The 18,831-nt window shown below is 34.9% G+C and overlaps 1 long non-coding RNA gene and 2 pseudogenes across 1 annotated transcript; 1 reads left to right on the top strand and 2 right to left on the bottom strand.

The window, feature by feature from the left end:
• Nucleotides 1–532: 532 nt before the first annotated feature.
• LOC148199582 (receptor-like protein EIX2) lies at nucleotides 533–4,133 on the bottom strand (annotated as a pseudogene).
• Nucleotides 4,134–9,001: 4,868 nt separating this feature from the next.
• On the bottom strand, nucleotides 9,002–18,758 carry LOC148199583 (uncharacterized). The gene is made up of 3 exons (XR_015785967.1): nucleotides 18,509–18,758; nucleotides 9,455–9,521; nucleotides 9,002–9,370 (listed from the first exon to the last, which is right to left on the bottom strand). It is a non-coding gene; the product is annotated as an uncharacterized LOC148199583 (long non-coding RNA).
• On the top strand, nucleotides 10,065–12,046 carry LOC148199584 (uncharacterized; annotated as a pseudogene).
• Nucleotides 18,759–18,831: the final 73 nt, after the last annotated feature.

Genomic DNA, 18,831 nt, shown 5'->3' on the forward strand with positions numbered 1-18,831 from the left:
TTTGAAACATGATTGAAAGAGATAAAAATAAAGAAACTGAAAATATGTCTTATGCTAACGATTTTTTATTATTTTGTTGTATCCATAGACATTAATTATTATCTTTAAGTAATATTTTTTCTAATACATCGTTAATCTTTCAATAAATTTCTTTTTATCTAATAAAAAATCGATTTAACCATAATATTTTTGTAATTGTTATTATTTGGAAATGTGAATCATATGACAAGAAAATCATTAATCAAATTTAGAAATCAAAATAATTAATTATGTAGATATCAATTAGAAATTATTAATATGTAAAATAGTCTTTTTTATAAATAAAAAATTATAATTAATTTGTTAATTAGACTTAAATTGATCATTGTCATTAGCTATCAAAGTTTTACATATTTAATATTATTAATTTTAAATTAGTCTCTAATTTTAAATTAAAAACTAATTTAATGAAAAAAACTTAATAATAATAATAATAATAATAAAACAAAAAAAATCAAATTTTAACACAAGGTTAAAATAATGTTACCTGCAGCTATGTTTTGTAGCAGATTCTGAAAACTTTCACTGTTGTCATGACATAAAGAGTGTCTCCTAAATTATTTAAGAACTTGAAATATGCATGACGCCAAGAATGTACTATTAAGATTGAGCCAAACACTCCCCAAAAGCTTATAGCAAAACCAATTGTCATACTTATATAATATTCACGATTGAAAATGAAATTGTCATCCCTGTGATATTTAACAATTGGTTGTTGTCTTGGTTCTCCATCAATACACAATTTCTCTAATGGTAGTCCACAAAGATCGGTATTATCTTCATATTTTGATGCACCGAAACTCTGTAATTGTGTGCCAATTGGAATTTTTCCAGATAAATAATTATGTGACAAATCTAACAGAGTGAGTCGATCAATTTGAGCAAGACTTGAAGGAATAGAACCAACAAGTTGGTTTTGTGACAAATCAAGAAATTCAAGTGATGTCAACTTTCCAACGTTTGAAGGAATTTTTCCTGTCAATTGGTTTCTTGATAAATTCAATGACACCAATCCAAATAAACCCTCTATTTCTTTTGGAATTTCTCCTGAGAATTGATTGCTAGAGAGATCAATGCTTTTTAAAAGTGATAATCCCATGTCTGTGAACATTTGTTCTGAACCTTTCCACATCAAGATTGCATTCAAATCATATGAATAGTGACCTAAGGTAAAACTAGTGTTGACCAAATAATAATGACTTTGATAATCTCTCAAAGAAGTCATTTGAGCCATTGAGGAAAAGTTTTTTATGCATGTAGGAATTTCTCCAGATAGATTGTTTTGCGAGAGATCTAAGAGTTGAATGCTTTTTAGATAACAAATTTGTAACGGTAAACTCCCACGGAAATAGTTGCTTCTTAAGCTTAAAAATTGCAACTGCGATAATTCGTTCCCGATCCAATTTGGGATAGATCCTGATAATCTATTTTCTGCTATGTCTACCATCACCAACTGTGTGCAATTCTTCAAGACGGAAGGGATTTTACCTGTTAAATTATTGCTTCTCAATAACAAAACTTGAAGTTCAAGGAGTGATCCCATTGAAGAAGGAATCTCTCCTGAAAACTTGTTCTGACTCATATTTAAGTAAGCCAATGACTTAAAATGGGTCCAACAATCCGGTATTTGTCCAGAAAACTTATTATTTGAAAGGTGTAATTGGTATAAAGTTTCAACTACACCACTAGAGCATAAAAACGAAAAAGAATTTGTGAATTTATTGTTTGATAGATCAAGAGATATTGAGCCTCGTAAAAATGGCGGAACATGACCTTCAAATTGATTTGATGCAAGACTAATATGAGAATAATAATGATTCTCTATTGGCAAATTTGGAATCGTACCTTGTAAATTATTAGATGAAATATCTATACTCATCCAATTTGACAATCCAAATTTGGTCCAAAACCATTCTGGAACCGTACCTGATATTCCACTCTTTGAAATGTCAAGGGATTGAAATACATTTTGTTTCTCGAGCCGTTTGGGAAATAATGAACCAAGCTTACAAGACCTCAATTCAATAGTAACCAATTGAAAAGTTGAAGCCCAATTTTGAGTAACTTCTAAAGTAAGTAAGTTATCTGACAACATCAATGTCCTTAACTTTGTCATATTAAAAAATGAGAGTCAGTTAACACACCTTTCAAAGAGTTTGACATCAAGTTTAATACCTCAAGTTGTGTTGGAAATCGAAGATCTTCAGAAATTGTCCCATTTAGCTTGTTACTATCAAGGTACAAATCTTTTAATGATGGGAACATTGTTGCGAGGTTGCGAGGCAAAGTACCCTTAATTTGATTCATGCCTAGATTTAAACTTTGCAATGATGAGGATAAGTGATGCATTATTGTTGGAAGGTTTTCACTTAAACTGTTATTAAATAGGTTCAATGAACGCAAAACAGTACCATTGTGAAGTAATTTTGGAACTCCATCCAATCGATTTCCTGATATATCCAACGTTTCCAACTTTGAAAATATTGAAAAATCAGGTAATGTGCCATTGAATTTATTCTGACGGAGATATAAATTTCGCAATGAGTATCTAGAACATCCAGACAAATGATTAAATATGATCGTAAGATCTTCACTCAACTTATTATAAGACAAATCCAATAACTTCAAAGTACATGAGCTCCCAAATGATTTTGGAACACCACCTTCTAAAGAGTTAAAGGTAACTGACAACTGCTCCAAATGAGATGGCAATCTAGTGCCTTCAGATATCTTCCCACTCAATTGGTTGGAAGAAAGATCGAACGTTTTTAATTTAAAATGCTGAAAGGTCAGGTAGGGAGCCTCTGATTTTATTGTATGCCAAACTCAACTCTTGTAGTGAGTATCTAACACAAGCACTGGAGAAATTATGAAGAATTGACGAAAGGTCTTCGGTCATATTGTTTCCAGACATGTATAATGAACGTAGGGTGCATATGTTGATGAATGATTTCAAATCTTCACCCTTGAACACATTTCCAGACAGGTAAAGGTGCTCAAGCGAATTCATGGCCAAGCCAAAATGATTTGATGTCAAACCCTTCAAGAGGTTCCGACTAAGGTCAAGCTCAACAAGGTTGGAAGTGGTGTTTGACAGCCACGGGAATATCATCGGTTGTGTGAAGGAGTTACGAGAAAGATCAAGGACAGATAGAGAAGTAGAAAAATTGAAGTTGGAAGGGTTGAATGAAAGGAGGAAATGATCGGAAAGGCCACAATGAATTAAACTGAGTTCTCTTAGTTTTGGTAACTTGGCAATGGTTCGAAGGCAGCTAGGAGAAGTGTTAAAATTAGATATGGAAATGAAGGAAAGATGGGTTAAAGAATTAAGATTAGATAACCATTGATCACTACTGACAATTTTGAGAGCACTATCATATCCTCCAAGATAGAGTTTATTCAAATTTGAAAGATTTCCTAGTTGGGAAGGAATGAATCCTTCAAAAGAATTGTAGCTGAGATCAAGATACTCCAACCGAGAGAGATTTCCAAGTTGGGAAAGTATATTTCCATTTAAAGAATTGTAGCTGAGATCAAGATACTCCAACCGAGAGAGATTTCCAAGTTGAGGAGGGATTGAACCCTCCAAATAATAATTATAAGCAAGATTCAAATATTTCAAATGAGAAAGAGAACTTATCTGAGTTGGAATTTGTCCGCTAAGATAAGATGAAGAGAGATCAAGATATCTGAAGTTGGTAAGAGAGCCAAGAAACTCTGAAATATTAGTGTCTCGAAAAGAATTGAAACTGAGGTTCAAATACTGTAAGTGTCGTAACTCCATTAACGACTTGTGGATCTCTCCGCCAATGTAACGCTGAGAGATCCACAAGAGAAAGAGATTCGTTATACTGTCCAGAAAGGTGGAGGCTTATAATATGAGCGGTGAGGTTGGTGCAGCGAATCCCCTCCCATTGGCAACAGTCGGGAGTGGTCCAAGAAGAAAGCATGCCGTAGTCATCAACAATGGCAGCCTTGAATTGAAGGAGTGCTTCCCTCTCCTTTGGAAGGCATCTGATATGGTGTTGTCCAAAAGCAACCTGCAACACCACACTCACCACAAACATAAACATCATTACTTTCAGAATATTCATCATCAAACAGAGAGAGTGAATATTATAGAATTAGATTGATATGTGTTCTGAATTTAGCACTCCCAATACCCACATTTATACTCACACCAACTCCTTCATTACTTTATTCTAAGTCCTCGTCATTGTCGTGTTTGCCTGTTTCCATTTTTTTTTATTCTTCATATCAAATAATTTTTGTGGTCCATAAATAACTTTATTATGCATTTCATTAATGCATGCAAGATTTCAATAGTATCAATTGACTTCGAAGAAGACTTATGTATTTTTATTTTAAACGACAATATTATATGAAAAAAAAACATCAAACTCGACCTTACAAATACTTAATGAATTGGAAGTTAATATTTGAAAACCAAATTAAGAAAGTGCTCTGAAAATGCACTTCAAAATGCAATTGTGTCGAACAAATTGTACTATTTGCATTATATTTATTTGTGGGTACCAAGATGGTTAATTTTTCCTAACGACATAGAAAGAGTCCAAATTCATAGTTTTACATGAATAATAAATAATGTTATTTATTCTTAGAGACAAAATATTCTATGAAAATAGATACAATTATAAATTCGTATATTGTCTGTGATTTTTTTTACAAAATTCATAAAATAGATATTTTTCTTTAACGAGATTTTAAATTATTTGTAGGTCCAGCTAAATATTAAGAAAATATTTTAATAGTGAAAGCTTATGTCACCATTTATTCTATTTTTTGGGATGATAATTCTATTTCAATCAATGACTTATTCGAAGACTTGTGAAACAATGGTAACTAACATGAAATTGGAATTTTTAGATTAAAATACAATTTTATATAAAAAGTAATCGATCAAATGTTAATAGTGAAAGAATTATAAGTCAATATTCTAAACATAATAAAATTAAAAAAGTACTCTGAAAAATGCATTTCGCAAGGCAATTGTTTTCTCAACAAGTTGTAATATTTGCAATAGCTTCTTTTATGAATAGCAAGATGGTTAATTTGACATAGGAAGAGTTCAAAGACAGTCCAACAGTTTACATATGAGTAAAAAATAAGTTATTTATTTTTATGTAGAACTAAAACATTATATAAATAAATACCATTAGAAAATTTTATATTTTGAGTGATTTTTTATAAAAAAAAATGTTAAAATTATTCTTTTTATTTTTTTTTAATAATTTTTTAAGTTCTACCAAATTTTTTAATTTAAATAATAAAAATCCAGATACGTTATAAGTTCGCTATGGTAAATTGTCTTAATTACACATTATAAAGAAATATTGACAAATAAAAAAGGAAACATCCTTTTTTCTAAGAGAACAAAATATAAATTAATTAATATTTAAGACAACAACAACAATTCTTTTTTACTTTTTCAAATATGAAAATTTGTAAACCTTGTGAATTTCTACTGTAACAATGATTTAAAAATGATATTTCTAGACATTTTCTATTTTATTTTCATCATTTGTTTTACATGTAAAATTACTAATTAAACACGGGATGGTATATTTTTAATTTTAACTATTTTTACATTATATTTGAATATTTTAGTTTATAAGTGTTCTATTCCCGTTCAAATGACAGTGTTTTTCTTTTTTGTAGTTATATAAATATGAGGGTCATTATACACTAATACTTTTCATTGTTTGTCATATCATACTTATGTGATGGGTTTACTTTAGAATATTCCAAGTCCTCACCCTAAATGTCACTCCAACTTTTATATAATATTTAATTAGTTAAATACATGTTTATCTATTATAATTAAAACTGGTAAGCAGCAAACTTGGGATAAAATTTACTGTGGATTAATGTTTTTTTTTAAAAATACAATATCTATTCAATTTACATATACGTGATGCATAAAATAAACTACAAATTATATGGTGTATACTATGATATATAGACCAAACGGTAATCATCAAAGACCGATCGATCGATCTACTGTAGTAGCGCTTGTCAACCAGGTCAAACCGCGACAACACTCGTCAACCAGGTCATACCGGGACAATGCTCGTCAACTATGTATTATACCTAGTAGAAATCGAATGATCATACACTCAGCATCGTTCGGTCATCACTATGGCCAACCAGGGCAAACAGTTCTATTAAAGCTGGATCACAATTCGGTCAGTGCTTATATTATTATTGCCCGATATCCAGCGGATGATAAAATATCTATACTAACTTTTAGCTCCAATATCTATTAAAGCTGGGCCACAATTCATGTCATCATCAACAATAGGTATAGGCAAGGATACATTTAGCTCCAGAGCAATATCTATACTAACTTTTACATGTCCCCTAGGTAGAGGTCTACCATGTAGTTTATCACTTTTAAAATTATACAATTTTTCATGGGCAACCAAGCAAAATGAAGGTGATTGATACAAACAATTTAGAACTTGAGATCCCCTACATTATAAAATATAATTATAAGATAAATTATTTAAAGTGGCCAAATGTAGAGAGCTTTTAAAGTAAACAAATTACACTAACATTACTTTTAATATAGAAAATAAAATTATAAGACAATCTCCAATGTGACTAAATATGAAGATAAGTTTAAAGTAAGCAAATTAAAGTAATATTGAAAGTAATGTAGATTAGTTAGTTATCTCAACAAAACTATTTGATGACAATGTACAACTCTCTTGGCCACTATTGAGACCAAAATGAGCTTCTTCAATGGTATTTGGTGTACCAATTTTTCGAAGTGAAATAATCTCATTTTTCATCCATGTTATTATTTCACTCAAGTCTTTTATTTGAGTAGTCAATGTATCATGCTCATGATGTGTATGACACTTTTTGGACAGAAAAAAATCTTTGTAACCGACTCCAAATCTCATCCCCTAACATGACCTGAATACTCTTGGAGACATAAAGCTTGACTCAAAATGTCAGAGTGATCATTACTCATCTCTTCTGAATTAGTTTGTGACAATATCATCTAAACAACAATCAAACATATCACATTTATTCTCATTTCACGCACACAAATATATAATATAAATATATTTTACTTACACATTTGTCCCAAACTTGTTAAACTTTTTCATTTTCAATTATTTCGCTTTTGGTCACATAAGCATGCTTCCACACTTGACGGAAACGTTACTAACATTAATCCCGATTTCTTTATCTAATTATTGTGAAAAAAATCAAACTACTTAAAAAATTGTAATAACTGAAATTGGAAAATTTGTAGTCTGTCACGTAACAAGTATCTAAAGTATGGATGGGATAAAGAAAACCATATTTTTAATTGGACTTAAGGTAGAAGGTGTGACCAAAATAAATTAGTATCATACACCATTCGGTTAAAAAAATACTACACTAAGTGGTATTATTCAAGCAATTAGTCTTGATCTATAACAGCTAACTTTTCATGTATGTTATTTAACTAACACAATAAATTCAATTAGAATTTACATCATACTGCATATTCAATAATATTCACCAGAAAGCCAGAGACAGGATATATAGGATCACAAGTATTTCACCCAACGAATACACACAGGCTAAATGTAATCTAATTAAGTTTATGAGCATGCATTGTGACACTTCAAAACAGTTTATTTCAGTAACTCAGATTTCCAAAACAATTTCCACAGCAAACATTATTAGTTGCATCACACTAATTGGAATTCACGATCATAAAAGACAATATCTCGTTTTATACCACAGAGAGAGTTTAACTTCTACTTACATATGTTCCAATCAACCATAATTACACCCAGTTATTGTAAATCCGCTAAAATCTTTAAGTTCAAATCAGAATGGGACAGAACATATCACAAAACCCAGTCATACAAATTTAATCATCCAGTGCAGTTAACCTTGTTTAAATCTTTCTAACATTTCTATTCAGTCTTTTCCATATGCCTAGTAAACATCATGGTTTTATCACTTCATAACAACATACACAACATAAACTAGACCCTCAATAATCCCATATTCATCAAGTAATGCAGCATAACATTTTTACACATGAAATAAAATTCTGAACTCAAAACTGACGAAGAATGCTGTACAGAACCACCAAATCCTATAGGTGCACCTAGGCCAGAATCACTAACAACAAACTGTCATTCAGCCAATCATTGTAATAAAATAAAATAAAAAGGATTATCAAAGTTGAAACTAATACATCTGTGTAAAGATCGGAAACGTATGGATAAAATCTTAATAAAAGAATAGTGCATTAATCTATGGTTGAATAATAGAATGTCATATTAACATATGTTGTGTAATAATGCTTTGTAAAATACAATGCTCTATCCTTTAATTATACTGATACTTGATAGTCTACTAGATTTCCAATCATAATTAAGTAATTAAAAAAAATATATTTATTGTTATAATCACATGTCTTTTGCAAAATTGTCATCATAGTTTTCAATTAATGATAAATGATCAATGTCTCTTTATTTATCAATATTCTACATTTATATAAATTATTTAACAACTTTTTGCTAATGTATCCTAAATTTGAAAATCATTGTTGTGTCCCTGTACCGTCCTAATTCCATATTGAGTATATGTGCTTCATAGAATAGAAGGAAGCAAGATGACTGCTATTTTAAATATTACATACAACCTAAAAAGTTTACTCTTCATGTGTAAGTATTGAAGAATTAAAGAGAACCTCAACCCCACAAAACCAGATTATAAGATGAGGTTTACCCACTTATATACTCTAAATTGGTCTTATCTCTAGTTGATGTGAGACTTCCAACAAAAGAATTAAAGGATAAATATATATTGTATTTAGATAGTATACATTACCTTGAAACTTTTATCCATATGTTTTGCAATAAACTATTTCCAAATATTCACACTAATCATGGATGCATACTTCACAGGAGGTTGATTAGGAGGATTCTCTAAATAATCTTCATTGTCCTCCTTTAGATATTTATGGGCCAAGGAAGTCCTAAAACTCCTAAGCAACAACCATGTCTCCCTTAATACATACGTCTTGTGACATGTATCTACATTGAAAGTTAGCTATCCAAAAAAAAAATTAGTAAAAAAAGTTTGGAAATCATAACACATACTTTAAAATAAGTAGATTTAAGTAGTAAACATTAATCGTATATCATTCCAAATGATCTCTTTATAGGCATCCAAACTTGAATCTTTCAAATTATCACAAGTTATAGACACATTTGATCGAGCAATGGATCCAAGATAACTGATGAAGTTTGTGTCACCAGGTAATGGGTTGACCTTTTGCATTCCATGAAACCTAATAATATGAATAAGTACATATTGAACAATAATTAGGAAAGTAACATATCTAATATACCAAAAAATAAAATATGTATATAACCTTTAATTTGTTCCCTTCAGCTTTGTTGGGAGAAAGAATACCATCTTCAGTAATAGTTGTCATTTACCTATAATAAAAGTGATTCAGATAATAAAAATGATAACATAAGTAAAAAAGGATAAACATACAAATAAAATTTATAAATCCAACCTTTTCTTCTTTGAAGTGAACTTTAAAGACTTAGGTTTCTTATGGACACAAAATGATAGATTTATCCAAATTCCTTCGTCATGATCATCTCTCCTATACAAGATATCATCTGTTATTGGATGATCATCCTATGATATTTCATACAAAGATCATCTTCAATATTAGTATCTTCATCTTCTATTTCATCATTGGAAAGATCGTTTATTTTATTAGTCAAAAACACAATTGACCAATTGACATCAATTAAACCAGTGACATAAAAAAATTGTTGAGCTTGTGATGCTAAAATTAAAGGTTAAATATGTTTTTAGTCCCTTAAGTATCACACGATTTTGGATTTAGTCCCTACTCGAAACTTTGATGGCTTTTAGTCCTCATAGTTTTAAACTATTATAAATAGTCCCTAATTTTGGATGGCGTTAACTTTTGTTTGACGTGGCTAACGGCCAGCCCACGTCTGATGCCAGGTATGAGTTTATTCTCTGCCACGTTTTCTTTTCTTTTTATTCCAAATTTGCACACAAATCCCTAATTTCTTCAATGTTTACACTTCAGAAGGAACACTAAAATTAGGGTTCATAAGGAACACCGCAATGAGGTCCAAGAAGGCGAAACCCAAATCAAAGGGGCTCCAATGAAGAATTTTGAGGTTGAACAAAATAATTTTGAGGTTTCACTTCCAAAACTTCATCATCATCACCTTCTGGGAATGCTACAGATCATAATAATAACCCTGTTGGGCATTCTTATGATCCCAGAATAAGGACTTTTGCAGCTTCTAGCTCCTCATCAAGGATGAGTGATGGACCAAATATTGATCTTCCACTAGTTTATGCAAATTTCCTCAACCAAAACCCCGGTTCTGAATCTAGGATTGAGAGCAGTAATCCAGATCAAGTTTGAACAGCTTTTGATCCTTCTCTGGAGAATAATTCAAGGCTATCAACACAGATGTTTCTGATCCAGGTACTTTGCTTGAAGAAATTGCTCTTACTGGGTGTTTGAATCTTCCAAAACAACCATCCACACATTTTGCTGAGGCTAATAATGGTGGCCAAATATGCTATGGTGACTTCAACTCTATGCAGACTATTCAAAAAGGTGGAATTCAGCAGTGTAGTAGTCATGGCGGTGCTGTGAATTTTGAGCTGCCGCCATTACCTGGTGAAGTGGAAGCGCCACCCACATCTCCTTCAAATCGCGCCGTCATCGTCGAGAGAGAAAACCAGAGCCACTAGATGGCGGTTTCATCTTCACTGGACCACCTCGTGCAAGCCAACGCGTCAACCTCCAAAAACCTGCAGGAATCAAACCAAGAAGCCAGAGACACAAAAAACCCATCACGAAGCCACTATCCCCATTCTCGCAAGTCATCAACCTCCAGACGTAAGAGAGATGTGCGCAGCAACTCGCGCCATCTAAGCAACCCTAATTTCAGTGTTCCTTCTGAAGTGTAAACATTGAAGAAATTAGGGACTTGTGTGCAAATTTGGAATAAAAAGAAAAGAAAACGTGGCAGAGAATAAACTCATACCTGGCATCCGACGACCACACTATCGGAATCGTCTCGGTCAGGCGACCACCGTGGTACGAAGATCGCGACGAACGGACCACCCACGCACCTCCATGCGCTGCCGCAACAGTCACCGCTGCCACCACTTCCCGCCTTGCGTTGCCGGAGAGTTCTGCCGCCGATCAGAACCGCCGTGATCGCATCCTCGCCCTCTTTCTGGATCTGTGGTCGTTGCGTCAATCGGAGCACTTTGAATTTTTAGGGTTTCTCCCTCTCCATGGCGTCTTCCTCGTCTACAAACACCTCTGTTGGTGGCTCATCTTCTGATCCTCAATATATACCAATTATGTGAATGTACACTTGTCCATTGACAAGTTAGATGGCACAAATTATGCAAAATGGGCGTCCAACATCAAACTTTGGTTGAAGAGTCAGGGGTACTTAGATCACCTTACTCAAAATGTGACTACTGCTACCATAGATGACACTTCCCGCTGGATGAAAATTGATGCTCAGTTATGCATTGTTATAAAGTCCACCATTCACTCCTCACTGAAACAAATGTTTTGATCATATGAAACATGTTCAGAAGTATGGGCACAAGCGAAGTTGTTATACACAAATGACACTCAACGTCTTTATGGTGTTTGTCAGGACCTATTAACTGTTATTGGTCCGCGCAATCTTGGTCCCATGGCAGAATATTTGGGTAAAATTCATGCCCTTCTTCATGATTTTAATGATATATTACCTCCTGCTTCCACTCCTGCTGAAGAATTGGAACAACGATCAAAGTTCTTCATGTTGTTGGCATTATACGGACTCCTGATGATGTCTCTCATGTTCGTGATCAGATTTTGGGTTCTCCTGTCATAACCAACTTTACTTCTACTTGTTCTGCTCTTTTGCGTATACCGAGCAAACCCATCACTGAGACATCCCTCATACTGATGATTCCTCTGTTATGGCTGCCCAACGTGATGATCGAAGTCGGTCTCGCAAGCCAAGTAAGGACGTCCAAAATGTGACTACTGTGGCAAGTTAGGCCACAAAATTGATAGATGTTATGCGCTTCATGGAAGTCCTCCTCGACCTGTAGCAATGGCTAATTCTGATCCACCTCCCCGATCATCGTCTGCAGACCATCCTACTTCATCTAATACTGTAGAAAAACTTGCAATCTTTAACGAATTTCTCAGATGGTATGAGGATCGTCAGCACTCTAATTTCACTACATCTGCATCTGTTGCATGTACAGGTACACCTTTTGTTGGTCTGACTCACTCTCACTCCCTCGTACCTTGGGTCCTTGACTCAGGCGCCATCGATCATATCACTGGTAACAAGTCCTTGTTTTCTTCCTTGTCATGTCCGGATAATTTACCCTCAGTAACAATGGTTGATGGGTCTAGAGTTTCATCTCATGGTGTTGGTACTGTTAATATTTTTCCATCAATATCCATTGATCATGTACTTTATGTCCCTGGGTCTCCCTTCAACTTATTGTCCATTAGTCGTCTAACTCGTACTCTTAATTGTGTTATTTCATTTACTAAAGATTTTGTTTGGTTGCAGGACCGGAGTTCGAAACACATGATTGGCACAGGATGTGAGTCTCATGGCCTTTATCATCTCCGCCCTTCTCCACATGTTGGCGTAATCATGGAGTCACCATCCCTTCTTCATACTCAGTTAGGTCATCCTAGTCTTGCCAAACTACAACAACTTGTCCCGAGGTTGTCAAAATTATCAAGTTTGTCGTGTGAGTCTTGTCAGTTAGGGAAGCATACTTGTAGTTCCTTTCCTCGTAGTGTCTCACAACGGGGCGTCGTCCCCCTTTTCATTGGTTCATTCTGACATTTGGGGACCTAGTCGTATTAAGTCCACTTTAGGTTTTCAGTATTTTGTTACCTTCATTGATGACTATTCCAGATGTACTTGGTTGTTTTTAATGAAGAATCGTTCTGAGTTGTTTTCTATTTTCCAATCTTTTTTCAATGAAATAAAAACACAGTTTTGGGGTTTTTATTCGAAATTTACGCAGTGATAATGGTCGTGAATACCTTTCTCAACCGTTTAAACATTTTATGGCTTCTCATGGCATTCTTCACCAAACCTCATGTACTTATACCCCTCAACAAAATGGGGTGGCTGAGCGCAAGAATAGACACCTTATTGAAACAACTCGTACACTTCTAATTCATGGTCAAGTACCCTCACGTTTTTGGGGTGATGCAGTTCTCACGGCATGTTATCTTATCAACCGCATGCCATCTTCCGTTCTAGATAACAAAATCCCTCATTCTATCTTATTTCCTCAAGACCCTCTGCATCCATTACCTCTTAGAGTTTTTGGGTCTACATGTTTTGTTCATGATTTTAGTCCTGGTCTTGACAAGTTATCTCCTAGGTCTCACAAATGTGTCTTCTTAGGATTTCCACGGTCACAAAAAGGCTATAAGTGTTTTTCCCCTTCCCTCAATCGTCATTTTATCTCTGCTGATGTCACTTTTGATGAATCTTCCTTTTACTTTTCACATCTATCTTCTAGTTCTGTACCTCTACCTGTTACTGTTGATATTCCTCTTATATGTGATCCTCCTGGTGATGCTCCACCCATTTTGTCTCCTCCTTCTTTAGACTCTCATTCATCCATGATTGTCCTTCACCACCACCCTTCAGGTTTATAGTCGCCGCAATTGTCTCCCTCATGACTCACTTCCAGTGCCGCCTCCTGTGTCTCCTCCGGCTCCAGCAAATGAGTTTGACCTGCCAATTGCCCTCCGTAAAGGTATACGCTCTACCCGTAACCCTTCCCCCCATTATACTGTTCTTAGTTACCACATATTATCTCCATCTTTTTACACTTGTCTCTCATCCATTTCTTCTGTGTCAATTCCCAAGTCTGTGGGTGATGCCTTAACTCATCCGGCTGGCGTCAAGCTATGCTAGATGAATTAAGTGCTTTACAGAAAAGTGGAACTTGGAAGTGTGTCCAATTACCATCTGGAAAGTCTGTTGTTGGTTGCAAGTGGGTGTATGCTATCAAGGTTGGCCCTGATGGCACAATTGATCGTTTGAAAGCTCGACTGGTTGCCAAAGGGTACACACAGATTTTTGGTTTGGATTATGGTGATACTTTTTCTCTAGTGGCAAAAATGACCTCTGTTCGCCTATTCATTGCCATGGTCGCTCTTTGACAATGGCCTCTTTACCAACTTGATGTCAAAAATGCTTTCCTTAATGGTGATTTGCATGAAGAAATTTATATGGAGCAACCGCCTAGCTTTGTTGCTCAAGGGGAGTCATCTGGATTGGTATGTCGTCTTCGCAAATCCTTATATGGCCTAAAACAGTCTCCTCAGGCCTGGTGTGGTAAATTCAGATGTGTTATTCAACAATTTGGTATGTCTCGCAGTGAAGCGGATCATTCAGTGTTCTATCGCCACTCAAGTGCTGGATGTATCTACTTAATAGTGTATGTCGATGATATTATTCTCACAGGAAGCGACTATCTTGGCATCACTCAGATGAAACAACACCTTTGTCATCATTTTCAAACCAAAGATCTTGGCAAACTCCGATACTTTTTGGGTATTGAAGTAGCACAATCCAATGATAGTATTGTCATATCTCAGAGGAAGTATGTGTTAGACATCTTGGAGGAAATAGGGTTAATGAACTATAAATCTGTTGAAACACCTATGGACCCTAACATCAAACTCCTACCAAATCAGGGGAGCCTTTCTCAGATCCTGAACGGTACAGAAGATTAGTTGGTAAATTAAACTATCTTACTGTTACGCATCCTGACATTTCCTTCGCAGTTAGTGTGGTGAGTCAATTTCTAAACTCCCCATGTGAAGACCATTGGGATGCATTGTTCGCATACTGAAGTATATTAAAGGATCACCTGGAAAAGGTTTGTTATATGGCCCTAACAACGATACAAAAATCGTTTGCTATTCAGATGCTGATTGGGCTGGTTCCCCTTCTGATATGAGGTCTACTTCTGATATTGTGTCTCTATTGGTGGCAACCTGATATCTTGGAAAAGTAAGAAGCAAAGTGTTGTGGCAAAGTCCAGTGCAGAAGCAGAATATAGAGCTATGGCATCAGCTACTTGCGAGCTTGTGTGGCTTAAACAATTGCTTAGTGAACTGAAATTTGGAGATGTCACTCACACGACACTTATATGTGATAATCAAGCTGCTCTCCATATTAGCTCTAACCCGACACTTATATGTGATAATCAAGCTGCTCTCCATATTAGCTCTAACCCTGTCTTCTATGAGAGAACCAAGCACATTGAAGTTGATTGCCATTTCATTCGAGAAAAAATCATATCCGGATATATCAAGACTGAGTTCGTTAACTCAAGCAACCAGTTGGCAGACATATTCACTAAGTCCTTACGAGGACCTAGAATTGATTATCTTTGTAACAAGCTTGGAACATATGAGTTATATGCTCTAGCTTAAGGGGGAGTGTTAGATGTTAAGATGTGTGTTTCTGTTATTTGGGCTCAGCCTATTCTGTATTAAGGGCATTGGCCCATATCTTACAATATAAATAAACTACCCTATGTGTATGCAAAACACACAAGGGATATTTTCTCCCAATCTTCTCTATTTCTCACAAGTAACATATGGGAGGCCTTCAAAGGCTAACAACCATAAACCTGTATGGACTTTAACCACCCTGAACAACAACAAACCTTAAGGGACTTAACTGCCCTAACAACAACGAACCTGCAGAAACTGAACTGTCTGCAGTGGCTAACAGCAAAAAAGCTATAGGGACTTAACCACCCTACAGCAGCTGAAACAGCAACAAACCTTCAGGGACTAACTACCCTGTAGCGGCTGAAACTTTTCTTCCCCTCACGACTGAACGGCATATGCACGTCAATGACAGAACGTGAAGGTGAAAGAACTAGTGAGAATCGATTTGTACTTGGGGACAAATCTAAAACCCCTAACATCGAACGAGCCAAATCAGCGAGCAGTCTCATAAAGCAACTCTCAATGAGTTGTTATAACAAAGCATTGACAGAAACCAAAAACACCAAAGATTGGGACTTATGATGGCATCAAAAGGCCAAAGACAGGTTAGAGGTCCAAAGTTCTCTGCTGAACTACTCCAAAAAGGTGATACTTAACATTGTATCACAAGAAGTATGGGCTAAACTCTAGCCCAAAAAGAAAGTTCTCTACAGGGGTTGAAAAATATTTCCCCTCACGGCAAACAGCGAGAACGACGGCTAGTGCAATTCACGAAACACTCTTAATCTTACCAAAGAAAATATGGTAGCTTATGGAGGCAACAGCAACAAATTGCAGGCAACAAGGCTGATGAATTGTTGACTGGAACATTACAGCTACAGAAATAGACTCCCCTTCACCCTTTTATACAAACAAAGTAATTCATGTTGTAACATCAACACACGTCAATCAGATTCTATTAATTCTAAAAACACAATATATGTATACATGTTTCAAGAGGTTTAAACAGCGTAGGTATATAATCTGGTCCTTATAATATATACTTCCAACCAATTATTTAGAATCACTATACTGTACTACACACATTAACAACAGCATAGTCCAAATCGTAATCATTACAACACCTGTACATGCTAACTTAAACAGAATTTACATAAAATCACTCCACCTACTACCCATAATTGATCCCTGGGACCATTAACCCTTACAAAACAAGTTATCACAGAGCAATATGACACACTGTCACACATTTCAGACCGTGAAATCAAGTTTTGTTATTCAAGTTGAGTGTTCTCACGTCATTTTCAATCAAAAGTCAGAACATCTATACTGATTCAGAGTGTTGAAGCAACATAATACTAGTTTATGATCATGCCTCAACAACCTAATGTTTAACAATACAGCAGGGCCAACATCCAGAGTATTCATATATCAGCAAGTTGAGTAAAGCCCTTAGATTATACTGAACAACCTTCAACCCACCAGAAATGTTCACAGCAATTTCACCACCTAGAACAATTTAAAACCTAGTTCACTCTTATCATTCAATCATCTACGAGTTAAGTTCTGAAATAAACTTAAGCATGCACTGGAAATTCTTTCACACCAATAATTTCAGAGAAGACCATTTACCACCTCAAAGCACAAAACTTCCAGCAATTTATCATTTAAAAGCATCCCTCCTAATTAATCTACTCCTTATTGACACCCAAAATCATACCAATATAACATTTATAAACATATTAACTCTTTAAAACAAAATAGTGAACAGAAAATATGTTTTTATGCATTCCAATTAACATTCATTATTGAGATAAATACCTCCACATAGGTCTTGTTAAAAAATATCACTCAAGTTAATCCATAAATTATTTAGGCTGCTAGACAGGAAATCATCACATAAATTGGTTCATGTATAACTCTAGTTTCTCGAAAACGCATTTTAAACATTCCAAATTTATGAATAGAGCGTAACACTAATTTTATTGTTCAGAAACATAGACTTCGGTAAGACAGTCACATTCACACTTAAGCAGCAAACATATGCAGATCATTTCTGACTCGAACCATTTGTACTACATACCACATTATATCCTAAAACCATACGAACATTATCATTCATAAGTCAAGGAAAAACATAAAATTTTCAGAAACAACCCATCACACACGCATACATCATGTGACCAGACCAGTGAAAGCAACAGACCATGATTCAATAATCTCGTATAGTCAACAGAATTACCACACTCACAGCCATGATAAACCTTGGCAATCACCCATACAACTTTAGCATATCAAATTGATACTGCATGCATTGCATCAAGCCTGTCACGAATCAAAACATGAACACAACATATATCTAATGTTTTTATAACAAAATAAAACTATAATTACTTTCAGTATATTGTAAATAGCATGATAACAATGGCAGAGTAGCTTAATGTCAACCACGACATAACAATGCAATTCAAATAAAAATAAAAGAAATCATTAGCAGAGCATACCATTCAAAATGATAGATTCTCCATCCAACTATATTTTATCATCGAATCAAATTCCAATATTAACCAACCATTATCAAAAGCAGAGTAACAATGTGAGACTTAGACAATGCAGAATCAATCATATTATCAACACTCATTCAAGCAAGAAGTCGAAACACACAAAGGTTAACTTCCCCATACCCAGTTCTAGCTCTTCTCACGGTCAATACCCCGACACCAAAAACCTTCAAGCCTCTATTATCCTTACCATTCCTTACCCCCAATGAACTTCCGCCAGTTTAATACCCTCATTGCAGTAACAAAATACTCTGCAACCCTCACTTTCGTGCCTCTAGGGTTTTAAAAAAGAGAAAGCAAAAGAGAAAAGAAGGAGGGAACATACCTAAACCCAGTACACGAACAGAGCAAAACGAAGCACCAAGAGAAACGAGCGAAACCAAGCATGAAGCGAAACCAAGCACGAAGCCGAACGAACGAAACGAAGCAAGAAGCTGAACGATCCTATTCGAACCATAAGCCAAACGAGCGAATACGAGCACGATGTTGAACGAGGAAAACAAAAACCAAGGAAACGAAAAAAAAAAGGAGGAGAACGTAAAAGAAGCATGAAGATACCTCTAAACTAAAAACCATTTTTCAAAATTTTTTTAAACACCAAATAGGACTTACACAAAGAAATGTTATCTATTGTAATAGACAGCATTT

This window comes from Vigna umbellata, chromosome 4, assembly GCF_029865625.1.
Source record: "Vigna umbellata cultivar VRB3 chromosome 4, Vumbellata_1.0, whole genome shotgun sequence".
NCBI lineage: Eukaryota > Viridiplantae > Streptophyta > Magnoliopsida > Fabales > Fabaceae > Vigna > Vigna umbellata.